The sequence below is a fragment of the Aquarana catesbeiana genome, linkage group LG13 (assembly GCF_042186555.1).
Source record: "Aquarana catesbeiana isolate 2022-GZ linkage group LG13, ASM4218655v1, whole genome shotgun sequence".
Lineage (NCBI taxonomy): Eukaryota > Metazoa > Chordata > Amphibia > Anura > Ranidae > Aquarana > Aquarana catesbeiana.
Window position 1 is genome coordinate 79,483,463 of NC_133336.1, and position 23,866 is coordinate 79,507,328.

At 45.9% G+C, this 23,866-nt stretch overlaps 1 protein-coding gene across 6 annotated transcripts in view; it reads left to right on the forward strand.

Annotated features, from left to right (window-relative positions):
* Window positions 1–23,866, forward strand: part of NUMB (NUMB endocytic adaptor protein) — a 175,212-nt gene that overhangs the window by 50,080 nt on the left and 101,266 nt on the right. Inside the window, exon 2 of one of the 6 annotated variants that reach the window (XM_073608896.1) lies at window positions 17,860–17,921. The exons of the other annotated variants lie outside the window; for them this stretch is intronic. The gene's annotated coding sequence lies outside the window, so the exon portion shown is untranslated. The remainder of the gene's footprint in view (window positions 1–17,859; window positions 17,922–23,866) is intronic. 6 annotated transcript variants of the gene reach the window in all.

Sequence of the window (23,866 nt, forward strand, 5' to 3'; positions counted from 1 at the left end):
GACACGACGCTCTCTGGGGCTGGAATGCACTCTGGGCGCTCCGCTCTGAATTATATAGGCGGTGACCCCGCCCCTTATGCCGTCACAGTCCCTGGGCATGCTGGGACTGTGACATTTTAGGGGGCGTGGTCATCACCCGATGACCACGCCCCCTTATGCCGTCACAGTCCCAGCATGCCCAGAGACTGTGACGGCATAAGGGGGCGGGGTCACCGCCTATATAAGTCAGAGCAGAGCGCACAGAGAGCATTCCAGCCGGGGAGAGCGTCGTGTCAACATCGGAAGAAGAGATGAAGAGAAGAAGCGGCGAGACAGCGGCGACAAGACAGCGGCAGCAGACCGGGCCCCTCGCTGGCAATAGAGCTGGAAGAAGATAGCGGCGGGGCCCGGGAGAAGAGGCGGAACACCGGGAGAAGTCGGAAGAAGATACCGGAGCTGCCCAATAAATTAATTTTGAAACCTGTGTACTGTGGTTTTTTTTATTGACACTTCCCTAGGTGAATGGGTTGGGGTACCATGTACCCCATACTCATTCACATAGGGTGGGGGGCCGGGATCTGGGGGCCCCCTTATTAAAGGGGGCTCCTAGATTCCGATAAGCCCTCCGCCCGCAGACCCCGACAACCAACGGCCAGGGTTGTCGGGAAGAGGCCCTTGTCCTCATCAACATGGGGACAAGGTGCTTTGGGGTGGGGGGCCGCAGCGCGCCCCCTCCCCCAAGGCACCAACCCCCCATGTTGAGGGCATGCGGCCTGGTACGGTTCAGGAGGGGGGGGGGGCGCTCGCTCGTCCCCACCCCCATTCCTGTCCGGCCGGGCTGCGTGCTCGGATAAGGGTCTGGTATGGATTGGGGGGGACCCCCACGCCGTTTTTATCGGCGTAGGGGGTTCCCCTTAAGGTCCATACCAGACCCAAGGGCCTGGTATGCTCTTGGAGGGGGAACCCATTCCGGTTTTTTATTTAAAATTTGGCGCGGAGTTCCCCCTAAAGATTCATACCAAACACAGTGCCGGGCATTGGCGGGGATCCAAGTCGGATCCCCGTTCATTGAAAGTCGGACACATGCCGGCTTCATGTCGCAGGGCAAAGTCGGATCCAAAGTAGGACGGCTGTCGTGTCGCACCAGTGTGAACCCAGCCTCAAGATTCACACCAAGACATCCGACATTGTGTTATTTCCTGCCCCCTGCTGTAGTCCCTCCCATTGTGTGTTAGTATACTTGTCCTTTGACCAAATTAAAACTAACACACAATGGGAGGGGCTACAGCAGGGGGCAGGAAATAACACAATGTCGGATGTCTTGGTGTGAATCTTGAGGCTGGGTTCACACTGGTGCGACACGACAGCCGTCCTACTTTGGATCCGACTTTGCCCTGCGACATGAAGCCGGCATGTGTCCGATTTTCAATGAACGGGGATCCGACTTGGATCCCCGCCAATGCCCGGCACTGTGTTTGGTATGAATCTTTAGGGGGAACTCCGCGCCAAATTTTAAATAAAAAACCGGCATGGGTTCCCCCTCCAAGAGCATACCAGGCCCTTGGGTCTGGTGTGGACCTTGAGGGGAACCCCCTACGCCGATAAAAACGGCGTGGGGGTCCCCCCCAATCCATACCAGACCCTTATCCGAGCACGCAGCCCGGCCGGACAGGAATGGGGGTGGGGACGAGCGAGCGCCCCCCCCCCCCCCTCCTGAACCGTACCAGGCCGCATGCCCTCAACATGGGGGGTTGGTGCCTTGGGAGAGGGGGCGCGCTGCGGCCCCCCACCCCAAAGCACCTTGTCCCCATGTTGATGAGGACAAGGGCCTCTTCCCGACAACCCTGGCCGTTGGTTGTCGGGGTCTGCGGGCGGAGGGCTTATCGGAATCCAGGAGCCCCCTTTAATAAGGGGGCCCCCAGATCCCGGCCCCCCACCCTATGTGAATGAGTATGGGGTACATGGTACCCCCACCCATTCACCTAGGGAAGTGTCAATAAAAAAAACCACAGTACACAGGTTTCAAAATTAATTTATTGGGCAGCTCCGGTATCTTCTTCCGACTTCTCCCGGTGTTCCGCCTCTTCTCCCGGGCCCCGCCGCTATCTTCTTCCAGCTCTATTGCCAGCGAGGGGCCCGGTCTGCTGCCGCTGTCTTGTCGCCGCTGTCTCGCCGCTTCTTCTCTTCATCTCTTCTTCCGATGTTGACACGACGCTCTCCCCGGCTGGAATGCTCTCTGTGCGCTCTGCTCTGACTTATATAGGCGGTGACCCCGCCTCCTTATGCCGTCAGTCTCTGGGCATGCTGGGACTGTGACGGCATAAGGGGGCGTGGTCATCGGGTGATGACCACGCCCCCTAAAACGTCACAGTCCCAGCATGCCCAGGGACTGTGACGGCATAAGGGGGCGGGGTCACCGCCTATATAAGTCAGAGCAGAGCGCACAGAGAGCATTCCAGCCGGGGAGAGCGCCGTGTCAACATCGGAAGAAGAGATGAAGAGAAGAAGCGGCGAGACAGCGGCGACAAGACAGCGGCAGCAAGACCGGGCCCCTCGCTGGCAATAGAGCTGGAAGAAGATAGCGGCGGGGCCCGGGAGAAGAGGCGGAACACCGGGAGAAGTCGGAAGAAGATACCAGAGCTGCCCAATAAATTAATTTTGAAACCTGTGTACTGTGGTTTTTTTTTATTGACACTTCCCTAGGTGAATGGGTAGGGGTACCATGTACCCCATACTCATTCACATAGGGTGGGGGGCCGGGATCTGGGGGCCCCCTTTATTAAAGGGGGCTCCTGGATTCCGATAAGCCCTCCGCCCGCAGACCCCGACAACCAACGGCCAGGGTTGTCGGGAAGAGGCCCTTGTCCTCATCAACATGGGGACAAGGTGCTTTGGGGTGGGGGGCCGCAGCGCGCCCCCTCCCCCAAGGCACCAACCCCCCATGTTGAGGGCATGCGGCCTGGTACGGTTCAGGAGGGGGGGGGGCGCTCGCTCGTCCCCACCCCCATTCCTGTCCGGCCAGGCTGCGTGCTCGGATAAGGGTCTGGTATGGATTGGGGGGGACCCTACGCCGTTTTTATCGGCGTAGGGGGTTCCCCTCAAGGTCCATACCAGACCCAAGGGCCTGGTATGCTCTTGGAGGGGGAACCCATGCCGGTTTTTTATTTTAAAATTTGGCGCGGAGTTCCCCCTCAAGAACATCTGAGCACAAGTTGCGTGCCGAAGTCGGATCATGCAAGACGGCAATCCGACTTTGATCCGACTTCAATGATAGTCAATAGGCTGAAGTAGGATCAAAGTCGGACCCAAGTAGTACAGGGAGCATTTCTAAAGTCGGAACGACTTGTGTCGGACCAGTTAGGACGGCTCCCATAGGGAAACATTAAATTTCACACGTCATGCGACATGAGCTCCCAATGTCGGAGCGTTTGTCGGACCAGTGTGAACCCAGCCTCAGGGGGAACTCCGCGCCAAATTTTAAATAAAAAACCGTCATGGGTTCCCCCTCCAAGAGCATACCAGGCCCTTAGGTCTGGTATGGACCTTGATGGGAACCCCCTACACCAAAAAAAACGGCGTGGGGGTCCCCCCAAATCCATACCAGACCCTTATCTGAGCACGCAGCCCGGCCGGTCAGGAATGGGGGTGGGGACGAGCGAGCGCCCCCCCCCCTCCTGAACCGTACCGGGCCACATGCCCTCAACATGGGGGGGGGTTGGTGCCTTGGGGGAGGGGGCGTGCTGTGGGCCCCCCCACCCCAAAGCACCTTGTCCCCACGTTGATGAGGACAAGGGCCTCTTCCCGACAACCCTGGCAGTTTTCGGGGTCTGCGGGCGGGGGGCTTATCGGAATCCGGGAGCCCCCTTTAATAAGGGGGCCCCCAGATCCTGGCCCTCCACCCTATGTGAATGAGTATGGGGTACATGGTACTCCTACCCATTCACCTTGGGAAAAAGTGTCAATAAAAAAAAAAAAAAAAAACTACACAGATTTTTAAAGTAATTTATTAGACAGCTCCGGGGTCTTCTTCCGACTTCGGGGGTCTCTCCGGGTCTTCTCCGCGCTCTCCGGGTCTTCTGCCGGGCTCCTCCGCTATCTTCTGCTCTTTTGCCGCTCTTTTGCTATAGCGGAGGAGCCCGGTCTGCTGCCTTCTTCTCTTCGGGAGTCTCTCCGGTTCATCTCCGCGCTCTCCGGATCTTCTGCCGGGCACCTCCGCTATCTTCTGCTCTTTTGCCGCTCTTTTGCTATAGCGGAGGAGCCCGGTCTTCTGCCTTCTGCTCTCTTCTCTTCTTCTGATGTTGACACGACGCTCTCTCCTGCTGGAATGCGCTCTGCTCTGACTTATACAGGCGGTGACCCCGCCCCCTTATGCCGTCACAGTCCCTGGGCATGCTGGGACTGTGACGTTTTAGGGGGCGTGGTCATCACCCGATGACCACGCCCCCTTATGCCGGGGTCACCGAAGAGGGCAGAAGACCGGGCTCCTACGCTATAGCAAAAGAGCGGCAAAAGAGCAGAAGATAGCGGAGGAGCCCGGCAGAAGACCCGGAGAGCGTGGAGAAGAACCGGAGAGACCCCCAAAGTCGGAAGAAGACCCCCGAAGCCGGGAGAAGACCCCCGGAGCTGTATAATAAATTACTTTAAAAATCTGTGCAGTGTTTTTTTTTTTTTTTTTTTTTTTTTTTGACACTTTTTCCCTAGGTGAATGGGTAGGGGTACCATGTACCCCATACTCATTCACATAGGGTGGGGGGCCGGGATCTGGGGGCCCCCTTATTAAACGGTGCTCCCGGATTCCGATAAGCCCCTGCCCGCAGACCCCGACAACCAACGGCCAGGGTTGTCGGGAAGAGGCCCTTGTCCTCATCAACATGGGGACAAGGTGCTTTGGTGTGGGAGGGGGCCCGCAGCGCGCCCCCCATGTTGAGGGCATGTGGCCTGGTACGGTTCAGGAGGGGGGGGGCGCTCGCTCTTCCCCACCCCCATTTCCTGACCGGCCGGGCTGCGTGCTCGGATAAGGGTCTGGTATGGATTTGGGGGGACCCCCACGCCGTTTTTTCGGCATAGGGGATTCCCCTCAAGTTCCATACCAGACCTAAGGACCTGGTATGCTCTTGGAGGGGGAACCCATGCCGTTTTTTTATATTAAATTTGGCACAGAGTTCCCCCTCAAGATCATCTGAGCACAAGTCGCGTGCCGAAGTCGGATCATGCGAGACGGCAATCCGACTTTGATCCGACTTCAATGATAGTCAATAGGCTGAAGTAGGATCAAAGTCGGACCAAAGTAGTACAGGGAGCATTTCTAAAGTCAGAACGACTTGTGTCGGTCCGGTTAGGACATCTTCCATAGGGAAACATTAAATTTCACACGTCATGCGACATGAGCTCCCAATGTCGGAGCGTTTGTCGGACCAGTGTGAACCCAGCCTGATGTTTGTACAACTTGATGGGAGTCCACCTGTTGTAAATTCAGTTGATTGGGCATGATTTGAAAAGGTACACATCTGTTTATATAAGGTCCCACAGTTAGTGCATGTCAGAGCACAAACCAAGCCATGAAGTCCAAGGAATTGTCTTTCTGTAGACCTCTGAGACAGGATTGTATGGGGAAGGGTACAAAAAAAATTTCTGCAGCATTTGAAAGTCTCAATGAGCACAGTGGCCTCCATCATCCATAAATGGAAGTTTTGGAACCACCAGGACTCTTCCTAGAGTGGGCTGCCTGGCCAAACTGAGTGATTGGGGGGGGGGGGGGGGGGCAGAAGGGCCCTAGTCAGGGAAGTGACAAAGAACCCGATGGTCACTTTGACAGAGCTCCAGCGTTTCTGGAGAGAGGAGAACCTTCTAGAAGAACAACCATCTCTGCTGGAAGCCACTCCTCAGTAAAAGGCACATGACAGCCCACCTGGTGTTTGCCAAAAGGCACCTTAAGGACCATGAGAAACAAAATTGTCTGGTCTGATGAAACAAAGATTGAACTCTTTGACCTGAATGACAAGCATCGTGTCTGGAAGAAACCCAGGCACCGCTCATCACCTGGCCAATACCATCCCTACAGCGAAGCATGGTGGTGGCAGCATCATGCTGTGGGGTTGTTTTTCAGCGACAGGTTCGAGGGAAAGATGAATGCCGCAATGTACAGAGACATCCTTGATGAAAACCTGCTCCAGAGCGCTCTGGATCTCGGACTGGGACGAAGGTTCATCTTCCAACAGGACAACGAACCTAAGGACACAGCCAAGATAACAAAGGAGTGGCTACGGGACAACTCTGTGAATGTCCTTGAGTGGCCCAGGCTTGAACCGATTGAACATCTCTGGAGAACTGAAATGGCTGTGCACCGACGCTCCCCATCCAACCTGATGAAGCCTGAGAGGTCCTGCAAAGAAGAATGGGAGAAACTGCCCAAAAATAGATAGGCCAAGCTTGTAGCATCATACTTAAAAATACTTGAGGCTGTAATTGGTGCCAAAGGTGCTTCAACAAAGTATTGAGCAAAGGCTGTGACTACTTGTACATGTACATGTGATTTTTTTTTTTTTTTTTTTTTTTTTCGGATTTTATTTTTAATACATTTGCAAAGATTTTAAACCAACTTCTTTCATATTGTCATTATGGGGTATTGTTTGCAGAATTTTAAGGAAAATAATTTAATGTAATCAATTTTGTAATTACATAGTTACATAGTAGGTGAGGTTGAAAAAAGACACAAGTCCATCAAGTCCAACCTATGTGTGTGATTATGTGTCAGTATTACATTACATATCCCTGTATATTGCGGTCATTCAGGTGATTATCTAATAGTTTCTTGAAGCTATCAATGCTCCCCGCTGAGACCACCGCCTGTGGAAGGGAATTCCACATCCTTGCCGCTCTTACAGTAAAGAACCCTCTACGTAGTTTAAGGTTAAACCTCTTTTCTTCTAATTTGTAATGAGTGGCCACGAGTCTTATTAAACTCTCTTCTGTGAAAAAGTTTTATCCCTATTGTGGGGTCACCAGTACAGTATTTGTAAATTGAAATCATATCCCCTCTCAAGCGTCTCTTCTCCAGAGAGAATAAGTTCAGTGCTCGCAACCTTTCCTCATAACTAAGATCCTCCAGACCCTTTATTAGCTTTGTTGCCCTTCTTTGTACTCGCTCCATTTCCAGTACGTCCCTCCTGAGGACTGGTGCCCAGAACTGGACAGCATACTCCAGGTGCGGGCGGACCAGAGTCTTGTAGAGTGGGAGAATTATCGTTTTATCTCTGCAGTTGATCCCCCTTTTAATGCATGCCAATATTCTGTTTGCTTTATTAGCAGCAGCTTGGCATTGCATGCCATTGCTGAGCCTATCATCCACTAGGACCCCCAGGTCCTTTTCCATCCTAGATTCCCCCAGAGGTTCTCCCCCCAGTGTATAGATTGCATTCATATTTTTGCCACCCAAATGCATTATTTTACATTTTTCTACATTGAACCTCATTTGCCATGTAGTCGCCCACCCCATTAATTTGTTCAGGTCTTTTTGCAAGATTTCCACATCCTGCGGAGAAGTTATTGCCCTGCTTAGCTTAGTATCATCTGCAAATACAGAGATTGAACTGTTTATCCCATCCTCCAGGTCGTTTATGAACAAATTAAATTGGATTGGTCCCAGCACAGAACCCTGGGGAACCCCACTACCCACCCCTGACCATTCTGAGTACTCCCCATTTATCACCACCCTCTGAACACGCCCTTGTAGCCAGTTTTCAATCCATGTACTCACCCTATGGTCCATGCCAACGCACCTTATTTTGTACAGTAAACGTTTATGGGGAACTGTGTCAAATGCTTTTGCAAAATCCAGATACACCACGTCTACGGGCCTTCCTTTATCTAGATGGCAACTCACCTCCTCATAGAAGGTTAATAGATTGGTTTGGCAAGAATAATTCTTCATGAATCCATGTTGATTACTGCTAATGATACCATTCTTATTACTAAAATCTTGTATATAGTCCCTGATCATCCCCTCCAAGAGTTTACATACTATTGATGTTAGGCTAACTGGTCTGTAATTCCCAGGGATGTTTTTTGGGCCCTTTTTAAATATTGGTGCTACATTGGCTTTTCTCCAATCAGCTGGTACCATTCCAGTCAATAGACTGTCTGTAAAAATTAGGAACAACGGTCTGGCAATCACCTGACTGAGTTCCCTAAGTACCCTCGGATGCAAGCCATCTGGTCCCGGTGATTTATTAATGTTAAGTTTCTCAAGTCTAATTTTAATTCCGTCCTCTGTTAACCATGTAGGTGCTTCCTGTGTTGTGTCATGAGGATAAACACTGCAGTTTTGGTTACTGAAGCCCCCCGATTCACTCGTGAAGACTGAGGAGAAGAATAAATTCAATACCTTTTGCCATCTCCCCATCCTTTGTAACCAGATGTCCTTCCTCATTCTTTATGGGGCCAATATGGTCTGTCCTCCCTTTTTTACTGTTTACATACTTAAAGAATTTCTTGGGATTTTTTTTGCTCTCCTCCGCTATGTGTCTTTCATGTTCTATCTTAGCCATCCTAATTGCACCCTTACATTTCTTATTGCATTCTTTATAAATTCTGAATGCTGTGGATGATCCCTCAACCTTGTATTTTTTGAAGGCCTTCTCCTTTGCTTTTATATGCATTTTTACATTGGAGTTAAGCCATCCAGGATGTTTGTTCGCTCTTTTAAATTTATTACCCAATGGGATACATTGGCTAATGCCCTTATTTAATATGCTCTTAAAGCAAACCCATCTCTCCTCCGTATTCTTTGTTCCTAATATTTTATCCCAATTTATGCCTTTTTAGGGAAGTTGGCTCTTTTGAAATTCAGTGTCTTTGTGTTCCCTTCATGTCTCCTATTTTTGTGTGATTTATACTGAAACTAATTGACCTGTGATCGCTGTTACCTAAATTGCCCCGTATTTCCACATCTGTTATCAGGTCTGTATTGTTGGTAATCAGTAGATCTAGTAATGTTTTATTTCTAGTTGGTGCGTCTACCATCTGACCCATAAAATTGTCCTGCAAGACATTAAGGAACTGGCGAGCCTTAAATTAATGCGCGGTTCCCTCCGCCCAGTCTATGTCTGGATAATTAAAATCCCCCATTATGATAACACTTCCCATCCTTGCTGCTAATCCAATTTGTGATAGGAGATCTGTCTCCACTTCCACTTCCTCCCTCAGGTTAGGGGGCCTATAGCATACTCCCAGTATTATTTTCCCCTTAGCTTCATCCCTACCCATAAAGATTCCACCTCCTCCCTAGCCCCCTCAGTGATGTCATCTCTCACATTCACTTGTACATTATTCTTGATATATAGGCTTACCCCTCCCCCTTTTTTACCCTCTCTATCCTTGCGGTATAGGGTATACCCTTGAATGTTTGCCAGCCAATCATGAGAGCTGTTGAACCAGGTCTCTGAAATTCCCACAAAATCCAAATCCTCCTTGTACAACAGTATCTCTAGTTCACCCATCTTGTCCGCCAGGCTCCTGGCATTGGTGAACATGCCACGTAGTTTAGACCGGTCGCATATTGTCCTCGTATTGGGTGTTTCAAGATTGCAACTTGGACTTGCTACTATACTCACCTTGTGTTTTTGTGCTTTGGTTAACCTACCACTAATGCCCCCAATACTACCCTCTGGAATATCTTCCGCGCTGGCTATCACTGTCTCTGGACCCTCCCCCCCATCGCCTAGTTTAAAAACCCCTCTAACTTTTTGGCCATCTTCATTCCCAGCAGATCTGCACCCTCCTCATTTAGGTGCAGTCCGTCCCTTCTATAGTACCGGTTACCGACTGGGAAGTCGGCCCAGTCCTCCAGGAACCCAAACCCCTCCTTACTACACCAGCTCTTCAGCCACTTGTTTACTTCCCTAACCTCCCTCTGCCTCTCTGGTGTGGCTCGATGTACCGGTAGTATTCCTGAGAACACTACCTTGGAGGTCCTTTTCCTCAATTTAGCTCCTAAGTCCCTAAAATCGTTCTTTAGGACACTCCATCTGCCTCTGATTTTGTCATTGGTGCCAACGTGCACCATGACAGCCGGGTCTTCCCCAGCCCCTCCCAGTAATCTGTCCACAAGATCCGTGATGTGCCGAACCCGAGCGCCCGGTAGACAACATACTGTTCGGCACTTCAGGTCTTGGTTACAGATTGCCCTCTCTGTCCTCCTAAGAATTGAGTCCCCTACCACCAGAATCTGTCTTTCCTTTCCCTTTGCTGCCCCCCCACATAATAATAAGGCTGTAACATAAGAAAATGTGGAAAGTGAAGCTCTGTGAATTCTTTCCGGATGCACTTTAGTTTTAACATACTTTTTCAAATCTTTCTGGGCCCTTTTGGGTTACTTTGGGCATTTTTCAGAGGCTGGTAAAAGCCGCCAACATCACTTGTAACAGGAAGAGCTGTTTTTGTATGAAAAGTTTCAGGTGTGCCTCCTAAAATCGAAGTCTAGAATGTCCATACTGGTTGTTGTGTCAGTGTTTTAATTTATTCATGACTGTGCTGTGATGCCAGGCTTATCAGCTGTACTTTAGCCTGCAAAGTTGATATGTGCTATTCATGGCATTGTGATTAATTCATTGACTAATTTCTGGGCACATTGCATTCAGCTTCTATTTAAAGAATGCCTTGCACTGGAATGATCTACCAAGCATGGGAATGCCTTTTTGAATTTGAGTGACCTAGTTTTTGATAGCTGAAGCATTCCTAGTTATTTATTTCAGGCACATGGTTTTGCTTATTTGAAGCATGTGAGAAAATGACATAGCAGGAAAAAATATATATATTTTTTTTCCTGCTATGTCATATATATAAAAAATATGTTGTATTGTGACTGGTGTAATTTTTTGTTTTGATATTCTACATTTATTTATTTTTTTAAGTTACATTTTATTGAGCACTTCAGCAAGATAGTCTTACAAAAAGGGAATAATGATACCAAACACGTGCATCCGATTTAATACCATACAGTCAGAGCAAAAGAATCGCAACATGTTATACGAAACAGGGGAATGGAGGCAAAATCCAGCATGTAATAAAATGGTGGCAACAAGACCAAAAATATCAACCCATCAGGAGAACCCCTGTCCCCATTCTCCCCCTCCCCTTACTATATCTGCTAGCTGTTACAGTAAGTCATGTAGACATGAGATTACATGGTTGCATGGTTTTCGAAGGAGACCAGCTGAAGCTGTCTTTCATACAGTGACCGGACTGATTATCGGTGTGCAGCTTCCTACATCTCCCAGGTAGTTGTAAAAACTTGTTCTGATCCTTCACTACTGTATTCAAAAAAAGTTTGGGCCATGCATACATCTTTTTAGCAAATGGTTATTCATTATGGATCTTTAGTCCTCTTATTACATCTTGGTGAACTATTTATTTATTTTATTAATGTTTTTCACATACTTATGGTAAGTATAAACATGTATAACTGCAGGTCATTGTAAAGTATCCTCCTCCCTTTTTTTTTTTTTTTACACATTATGTCCTATGTACATCTTCATATTGATAGCATTTCTGCGCATAAAGTCCTAGTCAAATGTGTAAACTTAAGCTGATATGCAGTTAACTGCACAACTCCAGCTTTGGGAATGTGGCAAACTCCAGCAGCTTGCTGCCCAAGCCAATCTCATTTCATAGGCAACTCTCTCTGTTTGAAGAATATTGCGAAGGCAAAGCAGCAGGAAGACCCTATTTCTATCCCACCAACTTCTACTAGGCACATGTTCCTGTCAAAATCCACCCTACCTTACCAAATGGTGGGAAAAGACCTGCACATTACATTAGCAGATGACCAAAAAGACTGCATTCTATTCTTTGCGTTCAGAACCTCAGTCTGTAGTGAAAATTGGCTTTGGATGTTGATCATGTTTCTTGGACTCCTGTTGATCATATAGATTGGTGAATAGTCTCCTAATGTGTGCTGGGTCAGTTTTGGCCCTTAAAGTATAACAAAAGGCAAAGTGTGTGTGTGTTGTGTTTATAGAGATTAGGACCCCTGTTAGTTTTTATTGCTGTCTGTGCCCCTGTTGAGGAGATTCACCCACTTTGCCATTGTCAGAAACCATGAAATGAGACCGAAACGGAAGTACAGTTAAATCACACTTGTTTTTAATAATAAAAGAACAAACGTAGTCAAAACATAGCCAAAGTTCAATAACTGGAACGGATAGTCAGCCAAGCCAGAAGTCAGGGATCAATGTAGTGGAACGGCAATCTGGAGCCATAAGGGATGACAGCAAAGCCAGTCTTTAAACAGGAACACAGGAGATGTTTCTTGTGTTGTTGACCAAGGCAAAGGCAGAGAACCTCTGGACTGAGGAGCAGGATATCAACAACAGCTGAGTAACTGTGGAGAGAGATGGGAGCTGGCAATTAGCCGACAGCTGAGTGGCCGGCTCAGTGAAGGAAGGGCTGAGCCCATCCCTGACTGCCATGTTTACCATTATCATTGAAAGTGAAAGAAAATCAACTTTGAGTTGTCCCCAAAAAAGTAAAAGGGGAAATCTTCCAATAGGGCCGCTGATTCTGGTGACCTGGGGTCCCAAAGGAATTCCCTCAAATTTGCAGGGATTTCCTCACTTCCTATTTGGCTATGGGACAGGAAGTGAAGGAGAGTCTCCGCAATGGGACACAGATGGAGAAAAAATAAATATATCTGAAAGTGGTTAAAAGTAAACCCTCCTTACACTATCCAAAATGGGGGTGGGGAGACACCTGTCTATAGTTCTACTTTTAAAAGAAGTGTGGTGTTGTTGCCCCTAGTAAGCAGGGATGTGTGGATTTATAGACAGATGATGGTTTTAGAGGGGGGGGGTGTAATCCGCAGTGATTAGAAAAGATTTTCTAACCAGTGGAAATTCTTCCTCTATTCTTTGTAGGGCAGTCTAAAACTTCCATCTAGACATTAGATCATTCTGTGATTTAGTTGAGAATGAGAGACTGTCCAGGGGCACATTTTCCTGTTGTAGCAGGAAGAGTTGCATTACCAGTTGTATGTTCGAACATAAGATGTAAAAGAAAAGTCCAGCATGGCAAGTGAGACAAACTGGTGGTTGTGAGCCAAAACACGACCGGCGCTTGCTATTAGAGTTCCTGTGAAGAAGGAACCATTGGGTGATATTGCCCTCTAAGCAACTGCTGAAAACGAAATTATCGTGGGTGGGCTGCCTTTTTTTAACAACCATAGCGCTGGATAACCAAGAACAATGTTGTTGTTGTGTTTTTTTTTTTTTTTTAATTTTATATATTTTAGATTGCCACCTGTTAAATGCAATTGTTATGACACTGGATTGGTGAAAAGTCAAAAACATTGACTTCCTGCATTGTCCCTTGTTCTGTGTAATGTGCTCAGTTTACTGTGAAACATGGACTGATTAGACTTTGCCCCATTCACAGACGGACTGTGTTGTTGGCAGTGTAATCAGTAAAAGAGCTTTTCTTAATGGAGGACAGGAGGGGGTGTGTATCCATCCGATTATCCTTAGTCCTCATGCACACTGATGTATGAAGACCTAGTGTTTAGCTGGGGCCTGAAAGGCACAGGTGCTCCGTCTAGCTCTGCTGCTGGCAGCCTGTCACACTGAGTCTGACAGCTGCTCTGGCAGGGCAAGGTGGGGCAGTGCACCTCGTGGTATGTGCAGTTAGGGCTGTATGTGCCCAGGGACGAATGCATGCTGTCTGCAGTCCGGGCTTTCATCCCTGGGTGCATACTGCCTTAAACAGGAGTACCACTGTACAGCTGCAGCAGCTGCCACGCTCTCATAAAGTTTGACAGGCTACTGGCAATGAGGCTGGACAATGTATCTGTGCCCTCCAGACAGGGCTAAACACCCATTGTGCCTTAGGGTCATTTACACTTGCGTCATCAGTTCAGTTCCTTTTTTGCTAAGAAAGAAATTGACAGATGTAACCTGAATCAATATTAGATTAAAAGAAAGAAAGATGCAGCGCTCAGAATGAAATCTCCTTAGACCCTTCGGTCTTCAGATGTAAATAATGGCCGAACACTTCATGGGGTATGTTTGAAGAGTGAGAGAGGGAAGATAATCCCCACCAGCATCCACACACACTGCCTCTTAACCTCCTCACTTTGCTGCTTGATATAAACCTACAGCACCTGGCTAATACTGCCAACAAGATGGCCACCACGTCCCGGCACAGTTGCGCCACGTCTCAAGCTCCTCCCTATGCGTTTCATCATACATTGATGTCAGGGGCGTGGCTTGACTTGCATTGAACTGTCCCCGGACTTCTCTCTTCTATCAGCCTGGACTCTCCATAGGGCTTACTGAGACCCTCCAACCGCTTCCTTGTTTACTCTATAATGTATAAAACACTGTCCTCTACTCTGTCGCAGCACAGACGCCTGTGCTGAGACAGAGTATTGGACAATGTTTGATACATTGAGTAAACAAGGAAGCGGTTGGAGGGTGTCCGTGAGCTCTATGGAGAGTGCCGGCTGGTAGAGGAGGAGAGGAGTCCGAGGACAGTGCCATGCACGTCAGGCCACGCCCCGATGACGTCAACGTATGATGAAACGCGCAGGGAGGAGCTTGAGATGTGATGTGCAGGGACGCGGCGGCCATCTTGTTGGCAGTATTAGCCAGGAGCTGTATGTTTATCATACAGCAAAGTGATTATCTTTCATATGGAAAATGTGAGTGCAATATTCCCTTGTTTTAACTATTAAACCTGTATAAGAATTACTACACCATGAGGATTCTTCCTTTTTATATTTTATGGGATGATATGTTATGTGGATCTAATGGTGTGATCATTGGGAACAGAGCATGGAGATTGGGATACCTGTGTCCATCCTGTTTTATCTGCCTTGCTTGACCGATTGTGGACGATCGTGAATGAGGGTGTTCATTCATTCCATTCATTTGCTCATTTGACCCCTGTGAAAAGGGTCCAAAGAGGAGGGTAAGAGGCAGTGTGTTTGGGTGCCGGTGGTCATCTTCCCTCTCTCACTCTTTAAATTTACCCCATAAAGCGTTCGGCCATTATTTACATCTGCAGACCGAAGGGTCTAAGGACATTATATTCTGATTGCTGCACCTTTCTTTTTATGCTTGTATTGCTGTTCAACATTTTGTGCTGGCTGCTCAAAAGACTTTTATATTTGTTTTATTGCAAGTTAATTAGCAAACATCCATCAATATTATCAGATTTTATGTACACCTTTAATTCAGTATAGTTTACACGTTCGTCTTTGGTTCAGTTTTTTTATATCTGTTTATGTCCACAAAAATGGAAAAGAATGCAGACCTTTTTTCTGTTTTTATTCTGCGGGCATAAAGTGACTCAGATGTAAACGGATGTGAACGAACATACATTTGTATACATCAGCCCACCAAACCGACAGACAAATTGGGCATTTGTGAAAGGGCCCTCATTGTTGGAGCTTAGCAACCCCCCACAGAGCCATGAGTCCAGCAACATGTAGAGAACACAGGGCATCCCTGTGCATCTGCTAAAGAGCAGCACATTTTAGGTTTGGAAATGCATTTACAATAGTGTGACCCTAACCTGAGCTGGAGTTTAGCTTCACTTTGTTAGTCAAGTCCATCTAAAGCTGGTAGCTCACCTTCGTTCCATTTGACTGCAGTGCATTATATCCACGGTTTTTGGTGTGTTTTTGTCTTTTATGTGTTTTTTTTATTTATTTTATTTTTTTAGCACATCAAAGATGCACCGTGCAGGACTTTTGGTGCGCTTTCAGAAAATTGGCAAAAAAGCAGACATAATAGAAGTCTGTGGGGGAAACCATGGGTAACCCACTTGAAAACCATGGGTACACTGTGCTGCGGCCAAATCACAGTGCAGCAGTGTGAAAGCAGCCTAAAGCCACATACACACGATCAGAATATTGTACAAAAAATACTGCTTTGGAAACGATTGTTAGGCTGCATTCATACCTCAGCGTTTTGAATCTCGGGCAGATGGGAAAGCGCTAATGTGTGAATGACAAATTGCGTGACTTGTGTTTGAGATGCCATTCATGCTTCAAATCGTGGTGCGGGTGTGCCGCGCGATAAATCTCACTGCAATCGCATCGCAGGAAGCATGTCGCCCAAAAAAGTTCACATGCTTCCCGTAATTTATCGCCGCAGAGCCGATTTGAGGTGACATTCAAATGGCATTGAAAATGCGAGTCCCAAGATTTGTCGTTCATGTATCGGCGCTCTCAAATCGTGGGCAGATTCACTGCGAATCTGCCCGCGATTCAAAACGCTGAAGTGTGAATGCAGCCTAAAATAATCTGACCGTTGGTACACAGATTTGACCGAGAATTTTTCTCGTACGACACCAGATCGTACAATTTTTTGTTTTTAATCAGAGTATTCGTGCGAAAACACAAATACATTACAGGGGGTCCCCTACTTACAAACATCCGACTTACAAACGACTCCTACTTGCAAACGGAGGGAGACAACAGGAAGTGAAATGAAATCTACCCCTAGGAAGGGAAATTCACTCCTGTAAGAGTTAATATGGGAAAAAGGTGTCTCCACTGATGCTTTATCACCTATCCTTATTTCCCTAATAACCCCAAATTTTCAAAATCCAATTGTCATTGGGACAGAAAGTGAGGTGAAATCTTCTGAACAGGGGCACAGACAGCAAAACAAATATTACAGGGGTGATAACCCTTCCCTATGCTATCTACAAAACTTAAAAATAGATTTTTTGGCTGGAGCTACACTTAAAAAATTTACCTGTTCCGACTTAGAAACAGATTCAACTTAAGAACAAACCTAAAGTCCCTATCTTGTTTGTAACCCGGGGACCCCCTGTAAATCACTTCCGAAGTTTTATTCTCACATACGAGAATATTCATACTTTAGTAACATATTCGTTTTCGATCTGGAGAAAACTGACAATCATTTTGTCTGATTTTTTTAATCTCATTGTGTGTACCAGGCTTTACACTACCCTCTCCCCAAACTGGAAATGCTTTTTGTCCAGATGTGTCTGCTTTACTACCGCATCCAGAGTTTAGACATTCTAATACAAGTGTGGTAGTCTGGCAGGTTCCCCAGGTGAAATAAAGATAAAACATTAAAAAAAAAAAGGAATGCAGCCACTACATCGAAGAATTTGTAAGCTACAATATGTTACTTTATTTAAAAATCCAGCTTTTATTTGTACAGACACCTTTTTGTTCTTATGTATGTTTCCATTTGTTCCTTCCTGCTGTCAGAGAAACAAAAACATTACTTTCAAGTCTGCTCTGCATGTTAATCATGTTTGTTGTCAAACACGTTTTCAAGTTGAAATGAAAACCTTGCTTGTTGTGGTGTGTGTATATAGATAGATAGAGATATATATTCATTTTTTTTTTTTTTATACTGTAAAGACTTGCTCTAGGACTGCATTGATACTTCAACGTTTTGAATCGTGGGCAGATTTGCTACGATTAAAGCGCCAGTGTGTGAATGACAGATCGCAGGACTCACATTTGAGATGTCCTTCATCTGAATGACTCCTAATATTGCGGTGCAGGATTGTCGTGTGATAAATTGCGGCAACCCGCTTTGCTTGAAGCATGTTGCGATTCACAACGCTGATGTGTGATTGCAGTCTAAGTGTTTAAATAGGAGTGTCGTTTTATTTGCATTTTATTAGAGGTAGTAACGGCAAATACTAACTACGCTTACAAATATTCCCTCTCCCCTTCTCTTACCTAACCTGTATAAAACCTGTATAAAAAAGGTCGTCACAGGATGCTGCAGCTTCGGGTGTGTGATCACTCGACCACTGCTGTGAATTCCCAGAGCTGTGACATCACCCATAGACTTCCATTGCCCTGCTATTCTCAGCACTCCCTCATCTCTCCGGCAGGAGTCGCTCACCCTTGGGAGTCGGAGCTCGAGGAACATGTGACCTGAACAAGTTAAAAATAGGCAAGTACACTGGATTTTTTTTTTTTTTTATTATGCAGAATAGGTGCATAAAAAAGGTGGGGGGAGGGAACCGTTTTTAAGAGTAGTTAGTATTGTCCTTATCTGCTACTTTTAAAGAATAATTCCAGGTGTGTATTTTTTTTTATATATAGTTTATATTGGTCGATGTAACTGTGTATATATACCACACCTGAAGATCCCCCTGAAAATCACTTGGTGATTTGGTCTCACCGAGAGCTCCGTGCCCCGTTCTAACGATTGGGACCCAGAACAATAAATTCGGCATCACCTGATCTCTGTGGGAGCCTCTGATTGGCTGTCACAGTGATCAGTCACTGAAGCCCACCCCCGTGTCTTCTGTCTCTGTGAATGGATGAGACAGATACATTTGTATCTTTCTCTGTCCTTGCAGAGATGGGGGGGTGGGTAGAAGAGTGTGTAGAAAAAAAAAAAAGTAATCACTTGCCTTCTGGGCATTTTTACCCCCTTCCTGCCCAGGTCAATTTTTAGCTTTCAGCTGGGTTTTTTTTTTTTTTTTTTCAAATATATATTATTATGTAATATTATTTTCAAAGGAATAGGGCAAAGCCCGAAAAATACAAAACAGTAGGGGGGGGGGTTGCCGCCTCCTGACATTGCATCATAATAATACATAATACATCTTGCAGGCTTGACATAGAAATTCTGTTCTATGGTATTATTATCGATATATACATATTTTCCATATCATTACATCTCAGAATTTCAATTGCTGTGTATATATAAAGCGATCAGCAGTCAAGATCTCCCATTGTATGCCAATACTTTAGTAGACTTAAACATTTTAATCAGGAAACAGCAACCTGAGTGCAACACAAAGAAATAGAAAAGCAAGTAGAAGGAAAGAGAAGGGGAAAGGAAAGTTGGGGGAGGAGCAGGGGGGAAGGGAAGGATCGTTGGGGTATCATGGGGACAAGCTGAGGTCTTCAGTTCCGTAAGCTATCTTCTATACATGGGGCCTATTCATTCGGGTTCCCAAAGAGGGCTTTGCCTTCTTCTGAATATTTGAACACATTCCAGAGTGTCCAAGTTTTCTGATTCTGGTTGCATGTCTGTTTTGGGCCGTCATTATTAGATCCTCCATTTTATTTATGTCTTCTACTTTCCGCAACCACATTGATGTGGTTGGTGAGGATTGTTGTTTCCATAGTATGGGTATGCAGGACTTGGCTGCATTTGTAAGGTGTCTTAGTATGGATTTTTTATAAGTTTTGAGCGGTATGGAAGATACATGGAGTAGAAAGAATGCCGGGTCATTCGGGATCTGAAAGTCAGTGAATTTCTGAGAGATGGAGCGGACTGCAGTCCAGAAATTTGTCAATCGGGGACAGGCAGCTGGGTTTTTTATGTTTTGCTAAATAAACGAATAAAAACCTGAGTTTTGAAAACAAAAACAAAAAACTTTCATAGTTTTATTATATAATTTTGCAAACAAGTAATTTTTCTCCTTCACTATTTTGGGCAAGCTTTCCTTGGATAATAAAAATCATGAGATGTCCATAACTATTTGCCACCAAATGAAAGCTCAATTCAGTCCTGAAAAAAACCAAGATATAATCCACCTGGATGCACAAAGTAGCTGTGGTGATATGTACGGTTTTACTAACACGTCAAATATGTCAAAGTTGCAAAATTGGAATTTGTTTTACCCTTTGGTGCGAAGGGGTAAAGACCAAGCTGTTTAGCAAAAGTGGCAGGTAGAAGGTTGAGGCAAAACTTAACACTGACAGAGGTACTTACTACCCCGAAAGGAAACATAACTGTTGCTGTAACTGCTTAAATAGTATTAGCTGGAGTTCATCTTTAAAGTGAGATAAACTCTGGAAAACACTCGCCTCCACCTTCCAGCGATGTGACGATTACATTCCTTGCCTGCAAATGTAATATCTTCTCCCCCAAACTTTAATATTGGATAGAGTAGATTAAGGGCCCTTTCATACTGGGGCGGGGGCGGCGTCGGCGGTAAAGCGATGCTATTGTAAGCAGCGCTTTACCGTCAGTATTCGGCCGCTAGCGGGGCGGTTTTACCCCCGCTAGTGGCCAAGAAAGGGTTAAAAACCACCGTAAAGCGCCTCTGCAGAGGCGCTTTGCTGGTGGTATAGCTGCGGTGCCCCATTGATTTCAAGATGCTGCTAGCAGGACTTTGGGGAGATTTACTCTCCCTTTTATTTTCTTGTTTACAATCATCATCAAAAGTAAAAGTAAATTTTTTTTTTTTGTGTTGACTGTCAGAACAGCAATAGAGGGGAAATCTTCCAACGTAGACACTGGGTCTGATGACACCCCTGGGATTCCCTCACTTTGGAGAGATTTCCTCTTGCTTCCTGTTTTGGCTACACTACAGTAAAAGAGAAATCTCCGCAATTGAACATAGATGATGGCACGTTGCATACCGTATTAAAATTGGGGGGGGGGGGGGGAGTGTTACGTCTATTACTTTATAAGAGGGTGGCTGTGGATGACGTCATTCTGATACAACTGGAGTGTTCCTGGAATGTACGCCGAGCTGCTCCTGCGTGCGGCTCAGTGTACATTTACTGTGAGCAGGCAGGTAATTGTGTCTCAGAAGCATGTGTCATGGCATGTCTTCTGCTTGCAGTTGCTTCTTCTTCTTTCTTTCTTTATTTTGGTTTAGGCTTAGTTCTGCTTTAATTTGATAGTCCCATTCATCTAAATCTGATAGTACGTCTAATGCTACCATCTTCCCTGATTGACAGTACTGCTGTCCAAAGGTGTCTTCATTGCTTATCCGTCCGTAGTGGAAACACCCTAAGACAGGAAGTGTGTTACTGGTGGGAGCACCAGGTTAAAATAAAGGAGAGGAAAAAAAAAACGCTTCTGCATGACGCCTCTGCAATAAATGGCCTGTATACTCATAAATTTACTTATGTTGCCTTCAGTTCTGCTTTAAGAATTGGTAAGCTGCAATATATTTTGTTTTTAGCTCCAATACTGCTTTAACCGTTTTTAAGACAGCCCACAGTACTTTTTACAGGGTGCGGCGAAGGCAGGCTGGATTGCGTACATGTACCGGGTTAGGGGCACGCAGCACGCCCCCTGGCGCATGCAGCTTCTGCAACCGACCACTGTGTCCGCCGGTGGATTGCGGCTCCCAATATCAGAGAGGGGGAGAGAGAGAAAAACACCTTGTACCATGTGATTAGCTGTAGCCTATCACTAGTAATCACATCTGTTATGAATGTGTAACCAATTCATGACAGTTCAAAACATTGCTGTTACAATGATAATCACTGTAACAGGAATAAAAAAAAAAAAAAAAAACAATAATCCCTGATCACCCCCCCCCAGATTAGTACAGTATTACTATGGTGAATTACTATGGTACTACTCTGATGAAGGTATAAAAAAGAGTTAATGTTTAGAAAATTATTTTCTTTCTATATGGTCAGTATCCGCTGTACTGCACTGGTGACCGTATGATAAAAAAAATTGTGAAAAAAAGCAAATATTTTTAAAGTTACTTATTTTCCAAAAAATTGTAAAAAAACAAAAATCCTCCTCCCTCCTCCCTCCTCCCTCCTCCCTCCTCCTTACATAGGGCTGCAACTATTATTTTCATAATCGATTAGTTGGCCGATTTATTGTTTCGATTAATCTGTTAATAAGGGGTGCAATGGATCGTCACCGGTCCGTGATCTGAACGGTTCAGCCTGTTCGGCACACATGTGCTCTGTGGAGCACGCCTCGGCTTTAGGAAAGGCCGCGGCTTCAGCCTAGCTCCGGAGCGGTGGCCATCTTGGTACACCCGGCGGCCATTTACCACGTCAAATGACGGAGCGATCACTTGTAAACAAATGACGCCGGTTCCTCTCTCCCCTCTGTGTACTGATCTGTTCAGTGGAGGGGAGAGATCAGATGGCAGCAGTGCCAATACTCTGCCATACCCTGCAATGCCCTGCCAATACCCTGCTAAAATATTATTACAGTGGGGGAGATTGCGGATATTACAGTGGGGGAGATGATGTGGACATTAGTGGGAGAGATGTTTTTTTTTGTTGATCCGAAAATGATCTGAACTGTGACTCCTGATCCGAGGAATGATCTGAACCGTGAGTTTTTTGATCCGTTGCACCCCTAGAAACCATGTAAATGAACTGTAGTGAGTTTCTGCAAAAAGCACCAAAAAACACATAGATGTGAACCAGGTCTAAGATGTTTAACATAATGGGGTTTAAAAAAACTAAAATGAGCCCTTTATTCATTTTTTTTACTGTAGAACTGTGAAAGTAATATTTACAGTAGCGATTATTTGCTCTTTTTGTACAATAAAGGGCTCATTTTTATTACATTTTTTTTTTAACCCCATTATGTTACTGGGTGATCGATTATGAAAATAGTAATCGATTAATTTCATAATCTATTGTCGATTTTAAATCGATTAGTTGTTTCAGCCCTACACTTACATGAGAGTAAGAGGTCATAAGCATATAATTTGTCCTCATGCGGTTCGCTGTAATCCTCGTCTGTCTGGGGGGGAGAGAGCCGTCCTGCAGCGGTCAGTCCCTGGTGACGTGGATTGGCGAGGAAGTGAAGATGCGATGGGGTTGCCCGGGTTCTGGAACGCACGCGGCCAATGTGACATCAGGTGAAGGTGGTGGGCGGTAACGTGTTTCAGAGCATGCACAGCTCCTTCGTTGGACCTACACCCATGCTTGCTCCATGAGAGGTGAGGGGGAGGGGTTGGTGTCTGCTGATAGGCTGGGGGGAAAAAAGGGGCGGAGTGCAGACATGTTGATGGATGTTGGTTTCATAAAGGGCCAGAGTCATGTGACTGCACATGTGACATATTCAGCATATTGGATTTAGTGTGCGTCTGGCCTTAATGGTCCCGGAAGGAATAGACAGGGTTAGAGCAGGATTAGCACAATGCAACAGCATAATGAGATGTGTGTGTGTGTGTGTGTGTATATGTTTTCCTGCACTTTTATTATGCAAGGCAGCAATTTCAATACAGGAAGATTTCTACAACAAGTGCAGAAGTATAAAGTCATGAAACATCTGCTTGTCTGTGCAGTTTAATAATCTGTGACAGTGTTCCCAATGGGTTCCCCAAAATAAAGGGCCATCGGTTATACTTTTTATTGTGTCATCAGTTAGGCTTTTCCCTCAGCAGCAGGCTTCCACAGCAGAGCAAGAACAGAGCCCTGAGCATCATTGAGGTTGGGTTCAAACTGATGCGGTCTGCTGCATCGTATGTCATTTGTACAGGAATCGCACCAAATTCCAGTACAAATGACATGCGAATTGAGCCATACATTATGTATGGCTCAATTTTCACTGGATCTGCACCAAAAACATGCAGGACACTTTATTTTTTTCCGCACTGGAATCGGATCGCATGGGTGTTCAGACCCTAGCGGTCCAATGCCATCGGATTCCACAGTTCACGCTGCATTCTGCAAACCGACTTGGGCGTGTCATTAACAGAGCACAGTGTGAAACTGCCTGCGATTCTGATACCCACTGGGTTGATAGAAAAAAAAGTGTGTACCCGCTTAATAACCTGAAAGAAGACTGTCCTGTGCTGTGCTCCAGGGAAACTATTTTACTAGTTAAAACTTTGTGTGTGGGTTTTTTTTTTTTTTCCATTTCAGTCAGCCTGGAGCTCTTCACCACCATTTTCTAGGTAAGGTGCCTAGGTGACACAAATGCGCCGTCTACAATCCTGCCAGCCAGCTCTTCACAAAAATTTTTTTTTTTTTTACTTTACAAACCGTGTATAAAGTAACTAGGACATCACTTTCCTTAGTAATCACATCTATATCACTATCTGTATTAGGGCTGAAACAACTAATCGATTAATCGACAACTAATCGATTATGAAAATAGTTGTCAACTATTTTCATAATCGATTAATCGGCCAGCCGATTAGTTGGCCTGCATAC